General features: G+C 30.2%; 1 protein-coding gene across 2 annotated transcripts in view; it reads right to left on the reverse strand.

The window, feature by feature from the left end:
- The window catches only part of LOC136973579 (uncharacterized), a 127,537-nt gene that overhangs the window by 23,518 nt on the left and 87,694 nt on the right, over positions 1-16,325 (reverse strand). The window lies entirely within an intron of this gene.

Consider the following 16,325-nt stretch of genomic DNA (forward strand, 5'->3'; position numbering starts at 1 on the left):
AAAAATTGATTTGGGACCCTTGTTAGTGGGAGTCCCAGGCAATTGCTTTTTTGCCCATAAAATAATGCGCCGCTGTTTCAAACACTTCTAGAAAACCCGAGCTATGTGCGGCAGAGAATTATCATACTGCAAACAGCCATTTTTCAGCCCTGCCACGAAAGGAACACATAAAGATGTATGAAGATAAACGTATCGCTACGCTGTCAATATCACTCGCACCACTACCAGAAGTGATGGCCTCATCCGCCAACAGTCAAGACGTTGAGTCGCTCAACAGTAAAGGCGGGATTCAAGCACTCACCAGTGGTCTTCTGCGCTCTTAACACAGTAATCGGTTTTCATTCCCTTCTGGAACGAAACTGGTGATTTTTTAAAGGATACTAATGGCAGGACACGTAACTGTCGCCGTTATGTAAATTTGCCTCTTACAATTGTCCACTAATGGTATGGGAAGAAAGAGTTTTGTAGTGAGGCTTTCCATCTGCTTCTGAATGGTAGACAAAGACGCTGTTGCAAGTTGTTCGTACTTGTTTCACTAATCAGACGATCATTTCACCAGGTGATTTGTCTAGAGCAGACATGGGCAAATGCGGCTCTTTTTGAGTTACATGCGGCTCTTGCTGAAAGTGTTAATTTTATTATTATTATTATTATGTTGGGTTAAGTGAGATATACTCGGTTAACACCGGTGGCTGTGTACTATGCCGGACCAAAGACAAGGCATAGTAACCAAAACAGAAATTAAAGAAGTGTATCAGTGTGTGTGTCTGTATTCAGGAATTTTCTCACAATATGACATGTATTCAATATAGTGGCCTTCTGTAGTGTGATGTATGTGTTTCTATTCAATTCTAATGTGCCCAGGCTTTTGTGTAGTGTGTGTGGTATGACACCTGTAGAAGAGAGAACGACAGGTACAATAAGCACCCTATCCATCCTCCACAGATGCCTTATTTCCTGGGCGAGTTCTGTGTACTTGCTAATTTTTTCAGTGCATGCGTTTTGTATATTGTGAGTGTTTGGAATGGATATGTCTATAATGTATGTGATTTTATTGTGTTTGTCAATGAGTGTGATGTCTGGTCTGTTGTGGTAAATTGTTTTTTCTGTGATTATGGCTCTGTTATTATTATTATTATTATTATTATTATTATTATTATTATTTATTTTATAATTTCGTAAAAATACGTTTATTAAAAAAGTCAATATTTGTTTTATATTATATTTATATTATATAATAAAATCGCGCGCCTTACCATACTATTCGCCACGACAGTACAGAACTGCAGCTCCCATGCATTTTGCAAAACCTACATTTCGGCTCCCACTGAACTCTTGCTTGCCCACCCCTGGTCTAGAGTGTCCAGCGCATGCCTGCTGTGTGCACTAAAACTATCCACTGCTTCAAACACATCCTTGTGATCAGTCGTCTGAACGCAACCGACTACCTTCTGAGCATGCTCCACAGCATTATTTTAATTCTATTCTATTAATTTCATCAATTCTATAATGCTTCTCATGCTCATATTGTATGTATCGATGTATCTCTTTCAAAATGAAAATGACATTCTGAAACAGTTTAAGGACTTGGAGTCTTTTGCTTTGAGCGCCTCGAAAAGTACATAGAAAGCTCCAGAAAGCAGTCTTTTCTCCAGCAAAGGATAAACTACACTTGGCGTTTCTTTTTCCTTCAACATCGCATTTAACAAAGCTTGGCAATTTTCCTACGTTCGTTTTTGGTTTAAACACCAAGAATTATCTCTTTAAACCAGGCACAGTCCTGGTTTAAAGAGAAGAAGGCATTGTCCGAATTGTCTTCTCTTCAAACGGAAGATAATTTAAACTGTACGGTGTCTGAATGAAATCTGGATGTCTTCTTAAAATAGCATACGGGTATTGCCATTCGAAAAGCCTTGAACTCTGTCAACTGTCCGTAATGTCTGACTGCGTCGTACAGGCATGTTTGGTGTTCAAAAACTTCCAAACAACAGTTATACTAAAAATTCTGAATACAGTAACTTAATGAGTCTTTAAAAGCCTTTCTATAGAATACTGGGATAGAAATTTCAAGGCACTACCTGACATGCAATTGGACCATAACTGTTATCATTTACATACCTATCAGAGACAGAATTGTCTGCAAAACTCGGCGTACAGCAATTTGGGTGCATGACTTTTTTGTCAATAAATATATAACATTTATAAAATTATTATTTTAAATTTTGTTTTCTTCCCAAATAATATATTTAGGAATGAATAAATAAATAAACAAAACGTGTATGTAAATTTAGCCTTCAGTTCACATTTTTATCTATTATTATTTCACTCTCAAAAATATTGTAAAACTAAGAAAATAAACATTTTTATAATATATATAATGTTTATTTTTTAAGTTTCAACTTTCTGTTTTCTTTTTCAAATAAAACGATTTCAGGATTTTCATCCTAAAAAATAGTTTAGTTAGAAAAGAAAGCTATATTAAAATAAATCAATATATGTTTTTCCTATAATCTTATAAGAAAAACATTTCTTGTAATATAAATTACATATATTTATTTTTTTTTCAAAGATCAGACGTTTCAGTGAATGTCGTCATGATTAGGCTTCAACTCCGTTTTGAAAGTTCCAAAATCCTGTCACCGGCTATAAATATCTGGATTTCTACAACTTTTATAAGCTCCTAAAATTTATCTGATAATATTGCAGTTGCTTTTATAAGACTTTATGAAGTCAGGAATTAGATCAATTGAACATACTGCCATGGCTGTCCTATTCCTCCTGTAAATAGGCAGAATACTAATGTATCTCTTGTCAACTTTATAAATGAATTCATTTCAGATAATCGCGAACAATAAAAAACTAGTTTCTCGAATGACAGAGTGAAAACATTTACACATCAGACGGGAAATCGGGTTCAATTCATATGCGGCACAAATTCTAGTAATCAATTGCTCTTTTGTTTCCTAGAAAAAATATCCAACAATAAAAAAATGGAAATCATCTCTTGTAAATAAAATAGAATTCTATTTTACTTGTAAAAAAGCAAGCTCTAGGATAGTGCAAGCGTATTTGATAAGCTATTTATTTTATATAAGAAATTAAGGAAACAATAAAGTTATTCAAATATCCTATCAGATATTAAGTAATTATTGTCTAAAATTTAGGAATGTAGATGTGTAAATAAAATAAATATATCGCTTATCGATATGTACTATACATGTATAAGAGCGTTTTATAAATTATACTGTACTTTACTGTGAACAAATAGACTCGTGAATAAACTTTCTATCAATTCCTTCGATATTATTAAAGTCCTATATACATATAATCCATGAATTTTTTATGCATCTTAAAATATTTCATTTTGTTTTAAATTATAAGCTGAACAACTTGAAAAAAATAGTATTATAAACTCAGATACAGGTACAGCACCAGGCAAAGAACAACCATCATCGTAATACGTCTTACATAAACCAACAGATTATAAGTAGTCATTTTGTAATATTTAAATAGTCCTTTATATACGTTAGATATAATATATTTTAAACCTTCTCACATTAATATAGCTTTTTTTATTCTTGGCAGTTTTCTTATAAAATATAAAAGAATAATCGAAATCGATTTGTAGTAGCCAAGATTTTTCTCTTAACTAGGATTAAAAGACAATTTATTGACAAATCTTTCTATACTTCATTCCATTACATCGTATGATAAATCGAACTATGTAGTCGATTCGTCAATTTGATATAATGGAATGAAGTAAATATAAATGAAAATATAATTTTTAATGATGTTATACAGTTCTCTCCATCAAGACACATTCTAAAGATTTGAGAAAAAACGCACATATCGTTTATAAAAGCAAACAATACAATTTAGATTACATAATTATTTGTGCCAATTAATTACACCGTTTTTTATAATTAATTTTTAACTTTATTAACAACTGGAATGAATCTATATTTCGTTCACTTAGGCTGTATTCAATGCTATACATTTTAATAATAAACATAATTAAATCTGTACCATGATTATTGTTATGTCTGTTATAATAAGCATATATGATATATTATCGTTCTCTCTTTTCGTAATAACTGAATTTACTGCAGTTTATTGCATTTTAATTTAGTTATTTTTAATATTCATTTTTAATTAGAGTGAAATTTCTGAAGAATTTTTCATTATAAGTTTTAACAATATTAAAAAAGTCATAAAATACTGAACAAATAAAAAACTGAAAGTTATTTATTTTATATATATTTTACTTATATGTAAGTAACATGTTAAATAAATTATTTTGAAAATTTTATCATTAGCTACTTATATTCAAAATTTCAAAATTATCTATTGACTTTTTAAATAGTCTTTATTTCACAACCACAAATATAATTTCATTCTAGGAAGAGTCTATTAAATTTGATATAGAAATTCTTTAAATAATTTATTCGTTTGAATAAAAATATAATGATAACGATTAAACTGTAACTGTAAATTAAATTATTTTGAAAAAATTTTCTTAAAAATATAAAAATTTTGTCGTCAAATTAGTGAAGAAATACTGTACTACTTCCTTCCTCTTAATTTTATAAAATTTAATCGAAATAAATTCGAAATTTCTCTATTGAGAAATGATACATCTATGAAAATTCATAAACGTTCAGACTTCTTTTTACACAGTTACAGTTTCTAAACTATAATGAAATTATATATAACTTTTTAAATATTAGATATGTTATTTTAACAATACATTACACTCGAAAGATACAATACATAAACGTTTTCCAATAATATTTTCTTCTTTTATTAAATAATATAACTCATTACCAAAATTTTTGTAACTACAGTTATTAACAAGGTATCGCCGAATAAAAGTGAAAAATCTATCTATTAAAATATTTTTAATAAATAAAAATATATAATTTGTTAAAACAGTAATCCTTCGTAAAATGCAACAACAATAATATATATTTTATTCAATTTTGATATATCTTTTAAAATTTAAATAATTTAAAATAAAATAACTAAAAATTGTATCAAAAAATTATATTACAAGAAATAAAATTGATCCATCAGCCATTTTCTTTCAATTCTTTGAAAACGACCATAAAACTAGGATTATAAAAAATTAAGTTATATAACGCTTTCGATCGAAACTTTTCGTAATTTTTAACACCCGAGAAAATATAAAATGTATAATCCTATATCTGATTCTGACAACAGAAATATATTTTTAGGATTTCTCGCCAAATAGCTGTAATTATAATTTACATGAAAAATTGTTGTAAAAGTTATCGAAATGTTAAATAATGACAGAAATAAATAAATTTAAAAAAAAAAACTAATACTCGATCATAAGATTAGAGATCATTGAATGTTCTGAAAATGACAAATAAAAATATGGATTATTTTTACACGTTTAAATTAATTTTAAATATTAATAAGACCACTTTAGTAACATAGAAACATTGTTTTAATAAGACCTCTTTTAAAAACAATTTATTTGTCATATATATATATATATATATATATATATATATATATAATTACATTGTTCATTGTGTAATTATTATATATATATAATTACACAATGAAACACGTTTGGATATTTTCAGTTATTCAGTTATATTATATATATATATAATATAAATATAACTGAAAATATCCAAACGTGTTTCGGCAAAAGCAAATATAACTTCTTCCATGAATGCCAAAATCTGAAATTTGTCAGAACTAGATTTTACCGGGAAAAACTAATTCTAACAAAGGCTCTTCGTTAATTCTAGTTTTAACTAGTTAAACCTAAAATTACTCTCCGCTGTTAGTAAAAACGAGTAATTATTACGTTTTCGAAGTATTTAAGTTTTTACTATGCAAAACAAGTTCTTATTGAAGTGAATCAGTTAGAAGTGTTTCTACAAATTTAGATTACAGACTAGCCCTATTTCACATCGATTCTGCCCATCATTTGTCAGAATCAACTGTACTATTACGTTTTGATGGTCGAGAACTTTCTACTAGTAGTTATTTAGTAGTACTATAAATTTTCTGCCTGCAATTGACTGGTGCACGTGTAAAGCTGTATTCTTTGAGTTTTAGTTTATTGTGCTTTTAAGTAGTGTGTAGGAAATCGTTAACAATTACCGTGTTTATTACGTTTATTCGAGATGACTGATGACGTGAGGAGGATCCCGGAAAAGGGCGTAAACGGTGTTTCTTGGAGAAATTACTTACTTTAGGAAAAGATAAAGAGAACCACTACAATGTAATAACAAAAGACGAAAACCATAAGCTTTTGGCGGAGTTTGAAGAAGCTAAATCTGCAGTGAAGAAAACGCCTTTGCAATATCGAAGACTAAAAAGATTTGATGTTCTTGAGATTGGTGAAATGAAAAAGTTGATCACAAAAGATGTACATGTGAAATACTATTTGTCAGTTGAGAAAATATTCGGTGTTATATTGAAAACGCTTATGTAGCTGTAGGATATGAATGTCGGAATAGACTAAAAATGGAAACGTCACGAAAATATGCCAACGTAAACGATTAAAATAATAAAAATTTTTTATTGCTGTGCGAAACAAGCCATCGAAGAAAAGTAAGAAGAAAGACTTACTTTTCAAACACATTATTCCACTAAGAAATGAACAGCTGCTAATAGACATATAATCGCAGCCAGACCAAAGTTTCGAGTTCATTATGGATTAAGATGACCAATTGACTTAGTTTACCAACTATGACCATAGAACAACAGGGCTAAAGAGGTTGCATTCAATTGACTAGTATCTTTTTGACATTTGGTGCTTGCTATGTTTTGTATTCCGAAAATGAGAGAGTTTGTCATAGAGAAAGAAATGAAAATAATCTGTAAAAGATTGAGACAAAGGATAGAGTTTTGGACAAACTATTGACATATTACAAGTACAGTACGTTCACTTAACTTTAATAAGGTTAAAGAAATTAAGTTAAACAAAAAAAAAAAAAAACAATCGATAGATAATTATTTCTTTTAGATCTGACTTTGAAGTTTCTCATCAAGGTTTCTTGATCGAAAATAGATAAATTAAAAAATTTCTCTAAGAACTGCAAAAGAGCAAATGCAAGAAAAAACAGAAGAAAGGAGGAAAATGGAAAGACTGGAGAAAAACGCTGAGTGATCTTCCAGTAAATGTAATGGCAGAGGGGGGAAAACGCAGAAAAGTTCTTGCATCACTAAATACAAATGAATTGGAATCACTGAGAAACAAAAATGTGCGACAAAGAATGCGGGCATAAAAACAAAACATCGGTTCTCCGCTATGCATGTAAGAAGTATTATATTTTAAAGCAATGTTTCTGCAAGAAACAAGAAAATATTTGCATCTCGAAATGCCATGTTAACATGCCTTTTTTCAATACATGAAGACAAGCGAAGAGTGTAGTGTACTAATAATTATGATTAAAATAATAAGCCTAATATAGTTTTTATCTAATTACAATTGGTATTATTTTTCTCTGGATACAATTAGTTTTTACCAACATCCGGCTTTAACGGCATGAAATTTGTCAGTACTATTTCTTATTAGCTAAACGCGTATTAATTAAAGAAATTTTAGTGAATATTAGTATTGTGAACTACATTTTGTTAAATCTAGACGTAACTAGTTAAAACTACAATTAATAAAGAGGTTTTGTCTAGTCAAATCGGATTATGACGGATTTCGGGTTTTGAAATTAAAAACAATTTGTCATAAGTTATGAATTCTTTAAAAATTACACGCTTGATTTTTGATACATTAAAAAGCTCACATGCTTGAGTATGACAATAAGATATTGAGATTCACTTTCAGAAGTTGTCCTTTATTTTTATGTATCCATATATCATGATTTGAATTAATTCAAATTTTTGGACAAACAATAGTATAACAGACATAGCAAATGATTAAATATTTACTAAATTTAATTTATATACACTCAGCGTCAAAATCCTCCTAAAGTTTGTAAGTACTATAGAAAAATAGCAAAAACCACTCGATATGCGAAAGGAAAAGGAAATAAATCAGCTGTAAATTTATTACAATATTCACATAATAGCAAAAAATTAAAATAATTTTCATATTTTAAAAATATCTATGATGTATAAATTCTGCTTGACGCATCGGGAGGATTTTGAGGCTTATATTAATTTGTTATAGCATCACCGTTAAACAATGTAATTTCGTGCATATTAACGAGATATCAGCGTATAGGGTAATGGCACCAGTAGTCGACTGTTTAAAGCTGTTTTGGACTTTGATATTTTTTATTACGATGTGTAGTAACGCAAAAAGCAAAATTCATTCATGAAAATAAAATAAAGTTTATTCTATACGTGTAATGAAAAAGAAAAACTTTTTATTTGATCTTATTTGTCTAAATTATGAAAAAAAAATTAATCACACGGGCTGTTCACCCAGTAGTTGACCATGAAGTTCCTAAGTCGCGGTGTTTATTTATTCAGTAGGATAAATGGGAAATCTTACACGTGAACATTTATGTAAATTATGATTTATTTACTACACAAACATCACATATGGGCTGCATTGTTGCAGTAACATCATAAGGGGTTCCTGCAATTGGGGAACATTTCAAATGGTACTACCTGCTACAATCACATCCAACATTTTTTAGTTCATCCATTTCTGTATCACTATCTGAATCCTCAAGCACAATTTGCACACTTTTGCTTATCAGTTTGATCACAACTTTATTTGTATTTAGTGATGAAAAACTTTTCTGCGTTTTTGCCCTCTGCCACTAAATTTACTGGAAGATCTTTCAGCGTTTTTCTTCAGTCTTTCAACTTTCCTCCTTTCTTTTTCTTCTGCTTTGCTTGCTTTTGCTCTTTTCTTTTGTAATATGTTCATATTACAAAAGAAAGGTGTATCTCTCCATGAATCTTTTCGTTCACGTTTCTTTTTTGTCCCAATTAGTCGTGGCCAATACAAATGATGAAAAAAAAGCCAGGACACACGTTTTCCATGTGATGATGTATATGGAATTGCTGGCGATAGATTTGAATTGGACTGAATTGTTTTCAGAATTTTCAGAACTTGATGCAGCTCTGATATAGACACTTTTTGGCCTCTAACAGCAGAAAGAGTATCAGAGAGTGCTTTCTCTGTATACTGATTTGTGAGATCGGTCTAACCGATATGTGATTTCTGGCACCTTACCAGGGTTCCGAAAAGGTCGAAACCCCACTCGAGTGACACCAATATGTGAGAACGGGGAGGTAGGCGGAAGCCGTGCCTCCCTTTCCCTGTCTCTCTTGTCAGGATAGCTGTTACTTGGCCGGTGCGTTACGCGTTACGCGAGTGGATAGGAGGTGAGATGGGGTCGACGATAAGGCGAAGCGATATTCGAGACACAGAGGAGACCATTTAGCAATAGAACAAGATTTGTTAAATTTAACAAAGGACACACATACAAAAGCTGACTACTTCCCTAAGTCGCGTAGGGGTCGAGAGAGAGAGCTTACAAGTTCGGTTCATACCTCATTAGTTCGTTTCCGTAGAGTTAGCACTTGATATCCACGAGGTGGGGATTATTATCCGAAATAGGCACAGTTTTATATAGTCGCGACTGAGCGCGGAGACGTTCGGACAGTAGGTCCGAGTCGGTGACGACCGGCGATGGCGTTTGTCCGGCAGATGATAAGAGACTCCCCCGAGGGGGTGGAAGGAGTGGCTTTTATAAGTTTAGCCTGAGAAATTAGGTCACGTGATCGAAGGTGGATGACGATTTGTGTCATAGGTGTTCCCGGGATTCAAAATACATGACGAATTCGGATCGTTAAGTATAAACTTAGGTTGCAAGATGATCCGTTTAAAGCTTAAGAACAAAGGATTGTTGACAGTTATATGGCCGGGACGCATATTTTCTCGTCCAGGGCCGGGTTTAGACAGGATGTTTATAGTAGGGAAAATTCCTAAAACGAATTATTACAAGTTTAATTCTGAGGGAATTCCAGATCTCAGATTTATTTTGCGTTTTTGGACTTTGCTTTTTACTGGTAGCAATTTTATGCTCTGATACCTGCAAGGTTTTTAAAACTATGAATTATACAACTGTTAATTTAGTTATCATCAGTTTTTATGGATGATTTTGATCGGAATGACATTTAAATATTAAATACCCTGGAATAACACGCATTGGAAAACAGGCGTGCATCAATGGTTATTCTGCATCAGTAGTCAACCAGCGTAGTCGCACGATCGTTTATAGCGGTCGACAACTGAGTTTCCCTTCATCGAGAACCTCACATATGTAACAATCGTGAAAGGGAGACCTGGCTTGTCAATCATAGACACATGTCACAAAAAAGTCAAATATTCCAGTATTCGACCACCAAATTCCAGTATTCGCATGTCCAATCGACTCAAAAATTTACGGAGTCAGTAGACCCAATAGTCGACCACCTCATTATTTTCATATTAGATCAGAATTGATTCAAATTGTTAGCTACGGCAGGTGCTTTATAGTTTCCCACCCATAAAAACACGTAAGCGAGCTCAATAATAAGTATTTTGTAAAAAATACGCATCTGAAACACAGAATCTTTGTTATCTTTTAAAGACCTAACAATACCTTAAGACTTAAGTGGTCAACTATCAGAAGAGGCGTTGCTCAATAATTTTTTCCATCTCCGTAAGTGAAGCAACCTGTCATTCTTACATGCCATTGAGAACAGAGATCATCTTATGATGCTTCCTGTAACGATAGCTCACCTAAACTTGTTCAGATGGACTAATTATGCACGAATTTCGGCTTACATGGTCGGCAACAGGAGCCCTTCCCCTAAATATGCAAGTGAACTGCTGCTTGATATGCGTCTTCGTGAAGAAGCTTTCCAGTGAGAAGAAACTCCGTATTGTGGTCCAGTCCAAAAAAGTTTTTCTGTTGAGAAAACAGCATTATAAGTTGGTGTTTGGCGTTCGAGTGTATCCAGAATAAAAAACAGTGAGTTACCATATCACGAAAATTTAAGAGCTGACAGGAAGAAAACGTTTGATAACGAGTGGACGTTGCGACACATCATTACAAGTAAAGATGCAATTGAAACATGGCTTATGAATAGAAGTGAGTACTTCAACTATCCGCAGAAGCCTAAACTTACCAAATTACATAAACAGAAAAATCTTAATTTTGCCAAACGCCATAAAGACTAGACCTTAGAAGATTGGAAGAGGATTGTATGGTCAGATGAATCCAAAATTAATAGAGTTGATTCAGATGGAAAAAAATGGGTACGGACTACATCCAATAATTAAAACCAATGGGATCGGCACATTCAATCAACTACTAAAAACAAAATGGATAAAATAAAAGCTATAGATAAAATACTATGGATAAAATAAAAGCGTTGGTAATGAAAGTTTAGTTTGTTTCCTGTCATTTGTTTGCCATTTGACCTATAAGGTCCTCGAAGTCAGAAGTAGATCGAGTATTGTTTTACTTGCATTTAACTGAAAATATCAATATATATATATATATATTTGTTTTGTTTTTAGTAGTTGATGGACTACATCGATGAAGTCTATAACTGAGCGTGAAGTACAAAAAACATTGAAATTTGGTGGTGATAGTCTTATGATCTGGGGCTGTGTTACCTATTTTGGCCTAGAATGCTATATTCTATACTTAATAGAATAGATAGCGTTATTTACGTTGAGATACATGACAATTATTTGTTACAATTTGTCGATTATTACCACATTGATAGTAGCTCTTTCTTTTATCAGAAAAATAATGATTCAAAACATACATCCAGAAGAGCAATGTCATGGCTTTAGGATCAAAATATTAACCTGTTTGAGTGGCCGCCTCAATCGCCTGATCTCGGCCTAATTGATCACATCTGGTTCTTTCTTAAACGTTGCTTGTCTGATTATGCAGCTCCGCCTGAAAGCATCCACCAATTATAGTACAGGATGAGTGGAACAAAATAACATTGTACGATTGCGGATTATTATTAATTCTATGCCTGGTCGCATTAGGAAGGTGTTAAAGGCCAAAGGAGGCTATACTGATTCTTAAAGTTTACTTTTTTTCACAGATATGCTATAGATTTTTGTCTGATTCAAAATCCTCTCAATGCATACGTTTTTTGTATGTTACTATTATTAATAAAATAATTACATTGTTCAGATAATTATATTATAATTATATACGTAAATATAAAGTTTTTCGTACTAAATGTGCTTTAAAACATTTTTCAGTTCTCTAAAATATAGTCTCCTGTGATCTTTGGGAGGATTTTGACGTTTATATATTATATTATAAAACATCTTACTTCTCCCATAGAACAAATTAACTCTAACAATTAATATGATTAATATGATAAACAATTTTCATTTACAGAAAAATAACATTTGATATCAATTAGGATTGTTAGTATAAAAGATCAAATTATATAAGAGAACTGAATTAAATTGTGTAACTTTATGATTATATTCTTAACAGACACTTTAATTCAAAAATTTAAAAAGTAATATTAAAATTGCATATACTTTTGTATTTACTTATATATAAAGTACTGTAAATTCGACTCAAAATAAAATCAACTGAAACATTTTTTTAAAATATCGATACTACAAATTTGCGGATGTATTAGCAGATTTATCTTTTTATCCATTGTTATAAAACTTATTTAATAACTTACTGTATATGTGGTTGCACATGTTTGAATAAAAATTATAACAGTTTAATTTAAATGATATTACCAGGTAGGTTTTACGACAGTGACCATAATTCAAAATCATTCAGGACAAAGTTAATTACTTACCAACAAGGAACTTCACACAGCTTTATGGCCTTTACTTCGGTAGTAATGATAATATTTCGTGATAAAAGAATTCAGTGACTAATTATCTTTTACAAAAGTTAAATATCAACTAAATAAGTTATATAGATATTATATACTAATTATAATTAATTAGTAGCTTAATGTAAAAATTATTTTTTCAAAATGTATTGAGCTCAAGAATTTAAAATTTCTAAGGCTAAATAACAAATGACTGTATTTATTAATAATTTATATATAATCATTATAAACGTAATTTCTTAAGATAATTTTTATATTTTATTCCAAAGTTACATATTTATGAAAATTTTATTACTGGAAATAAATTAACTTTCTTAAAATTTTGATATAATTTTTAGATAACTTTACTATTATTTAAGCTATATTTTAAATAGTTAATATATAAAAAATAAGTATTTAAATTTATAAAATAAATCCAGATTTATTTTCCCATCAATCTGGAAATAATAACTTTAAATAATTATATTTATGATTTTACTTGAGTCATAATAATCTGAATATCTGTCGTATAAAATTCATTATTCATTAGTTATTAAATTTCATTATTTTTCTGTCAAACTGTTTAAGAACGGTCTTCTAAATGAAATATAACAAATCTGCCCTTGAATGATGGATAAAAATTAAAACAAGTCTAATACGGTTCTGAAATATTAAAAATATTCAAAAGTAATACTAACGATAGCTCAAAAGTTAAGTTCAGATGTTCTCCTTCTGTTTGACTTCTTCGTCTTCCAGTTCCGTGGAATGCAGGACAAATCTCACATTTCTACAGTTCGTTTAAAAAAATAAAGAACACGCGATTTTTTTAATCTCAAATAGTATTTTACCAAATCCTAACAAGATATCAACTATTACATGGACATAAAAGGAGTTTGTCGGCTGACTAGATAAATATTTAGCTAAAAGAATAGTAAACATCTCAATATTAAAGCTTACGGATTTAGAGTCCGAGAAAACTAGTTTCAATAAAATTATTAGCTGAATATCGTGAAAATCGCTATTTTATTTGTTGCAAAATAAATTATTTTCTTCTTTACTTCATTATCGCAAAAGCCAGTAAATGTCAATTATTGTAAACTAACATTCACTACAATTTATTAAAATGCTACTTTTCAAAATTGTATCAATAGCTATCTTCGGTATCTCAATGTTTTCTTGTGAAAAAATTGCATTTTAATTTGCATAGTATTTCTCAATAACATAATTTTGATGCAAAGTAAATTTGATTACCGTTTACTCGTATAATTAATACATTCTAAATAAATTTTAAAATATTTTCCAATCTTATTTATGGCATTGCAATTTATTTAAAATAGTCTTAAATAATTAAACATAACAAAAAATTAAGAGTTAATAAACATGATATAAAATTTGATATCTACATCTAATGTTGGGATTAGATTACATCTTCCATTTAAAAATTAACCAGCGACACGAATCTTATCATTTTCGTAATGGACGAACCGATGGTACTAATACGGGATTATCTGACTTATAAAGAAATCATATATCATCTCTAAAATTAGAGGTCCCGAGACAGATAAATCATGTGTCTACAACTCTGAAATCCGGATCTACGAGTAAATCCGCGTAATATATTCAGAAACTTTTCTAGCTGGCCTAGCCCGAATATGTCAAAGTCCTGTAGCCTACCTCATTATTCGGTTCTCCTATTGTGAGCTGGTCGAATTTATGATAGTTACAGTACAAATAAAAGCTTTCTTAATGCTCTCAGGACAGAAAAAATAAAAACAAAACTAAAATAATTTTTGAAAAGGGGTGAAGTTTTTGAAGAATTTTTCCGGGTTCAAAGGTAAGATTATGGATTCAAATCTCTACACAATCAATTTTTTCCCGAAAAATTATTCAATAATTATTGCATATAGCCAATATGCCAATTATTTCTGAACAAAAAAAGTTAAATTACACTTTATTTATTAAATAAAATACTGTATTTAACTATGATAAATGTCACACAAGTTTAAATGCCTTACAAAGTTAATTCAAGTACTGTACTTGGTTTCTCATTTATAGCATGTTAGGAAAATTATGTAAAAGTTATAACATGCGATAGTTTTATTGACATAAATGATTACGGATCCAATTTAATTTAAATTATCCAGTATGGTTAGCATAAAAATACTAGTTTTTCAAATTTTAGAATTACTTGATTGATAATCTATTGTTATTTCAAATTTATATAACACTAGAATTAACACCGGAATAACAGATTCAAAAAGGTATTTCTAAAAGGTAAATATGCAGCTAAGTTAATGTGTTAGAAGTTTTAAAATTTTCAGAATGTTCTGCAACTTTTAGAAAAATCGCTAGTTTTAGATTTCAGTTCAATTGACTAATTGGAAATATTTCATTCGTTAAAGCCATCTACTTAGCTACCGACTAGTAAAGCTCTTTTAATACGATTGAAAACGGCATTGAATTATTGTTGAAAAAATATTGAACTTCAAATAAGTTCAAAATTGGATTTTAATAATCCAAGTTTTTAGAGTTTGGAATAAACAAAAAACAATAAAATTTGATAATTTTATTGGAACAGGAACAAGAATACTCAAAATACATTAAAATCACTCTAGAAGACTGTGTAAATAAATTATATTATGTACGGTATTGTACTTCTATAAAAAATATTTAGAGACATTTTTGCATATAAGACAAATATAATAGAATGTAGCAATTATGATAAATTATAAGATGTAATAAAATTAAGAATCAGATAATACAAGCATTTAATAAAGTAAAATATTCATTTTGTAATAATTTTGTATCTAAAGATTTTATTTTGAAATTATCTATCGCATTTTGACCTCTTTTGTACATCAACTATATCTTATCGCTTTTGGAATGAGTCCAGAGACATTAAACTTAAGTTATAGTGTAATTGAGAATATCAGTGACTAAAACAATATCGAGGAAAAAATTTAAATTATTTTTAAAGACTTTTAGAGATTTAAACTAAATGTTCATACAATAATTAGGTCAGATGATCAGACTAAATTTAAAGTCATTTTCGTAGACAGCATAGATTGAGGAATGTCGCATACAATAATATGAGCACCCTGAAAAATTTCATACTTCGCAATACTGTTCAAACTTGTTTGGTCTATGGACGTGCGTAGCTTATGACCTGTTTAATTACACGACATAAACCTAATTAAATCGACATAGGTAAGTTTTGTTTTTAATCTTCAAGGTTCTGATAGTAGTTTTTCCTATACAGTTGTTATTTTTGAAAATGCAGTTTTATTAATTTATACGGCATTTTCATTAAAAAAAAAATTAGTTGTTTGGTTTATAAAGTATGATCACATGATTTTTGTAAGTGGTAGCCGTATCGGTCATACGAGGCCCAGTACTGTACAAGTTGCAATCATGTTTATTCTAACCTTTCCGTTAGCGATGACATTTGTTCCGTTTGTTCATTCTCTTATTATGAGCCACAAAACACAAGAAACTAGATTCAGTGC

This window comes from Centruroides vittatus, unplaced genomic scaffold, assembly GCF_030686945.1.
Source record: "Centruroides vittatus isolate TY-2023 unplaced genomic scaffold, ASM3068694v2 contig_3221, whole genome shotgun sequence".
NCBI lineage: Eukaryota > Metazoa > Arthropoda > Arachnida > Scorpiones > Buthidae > Centruroides > Centruroides vittatus.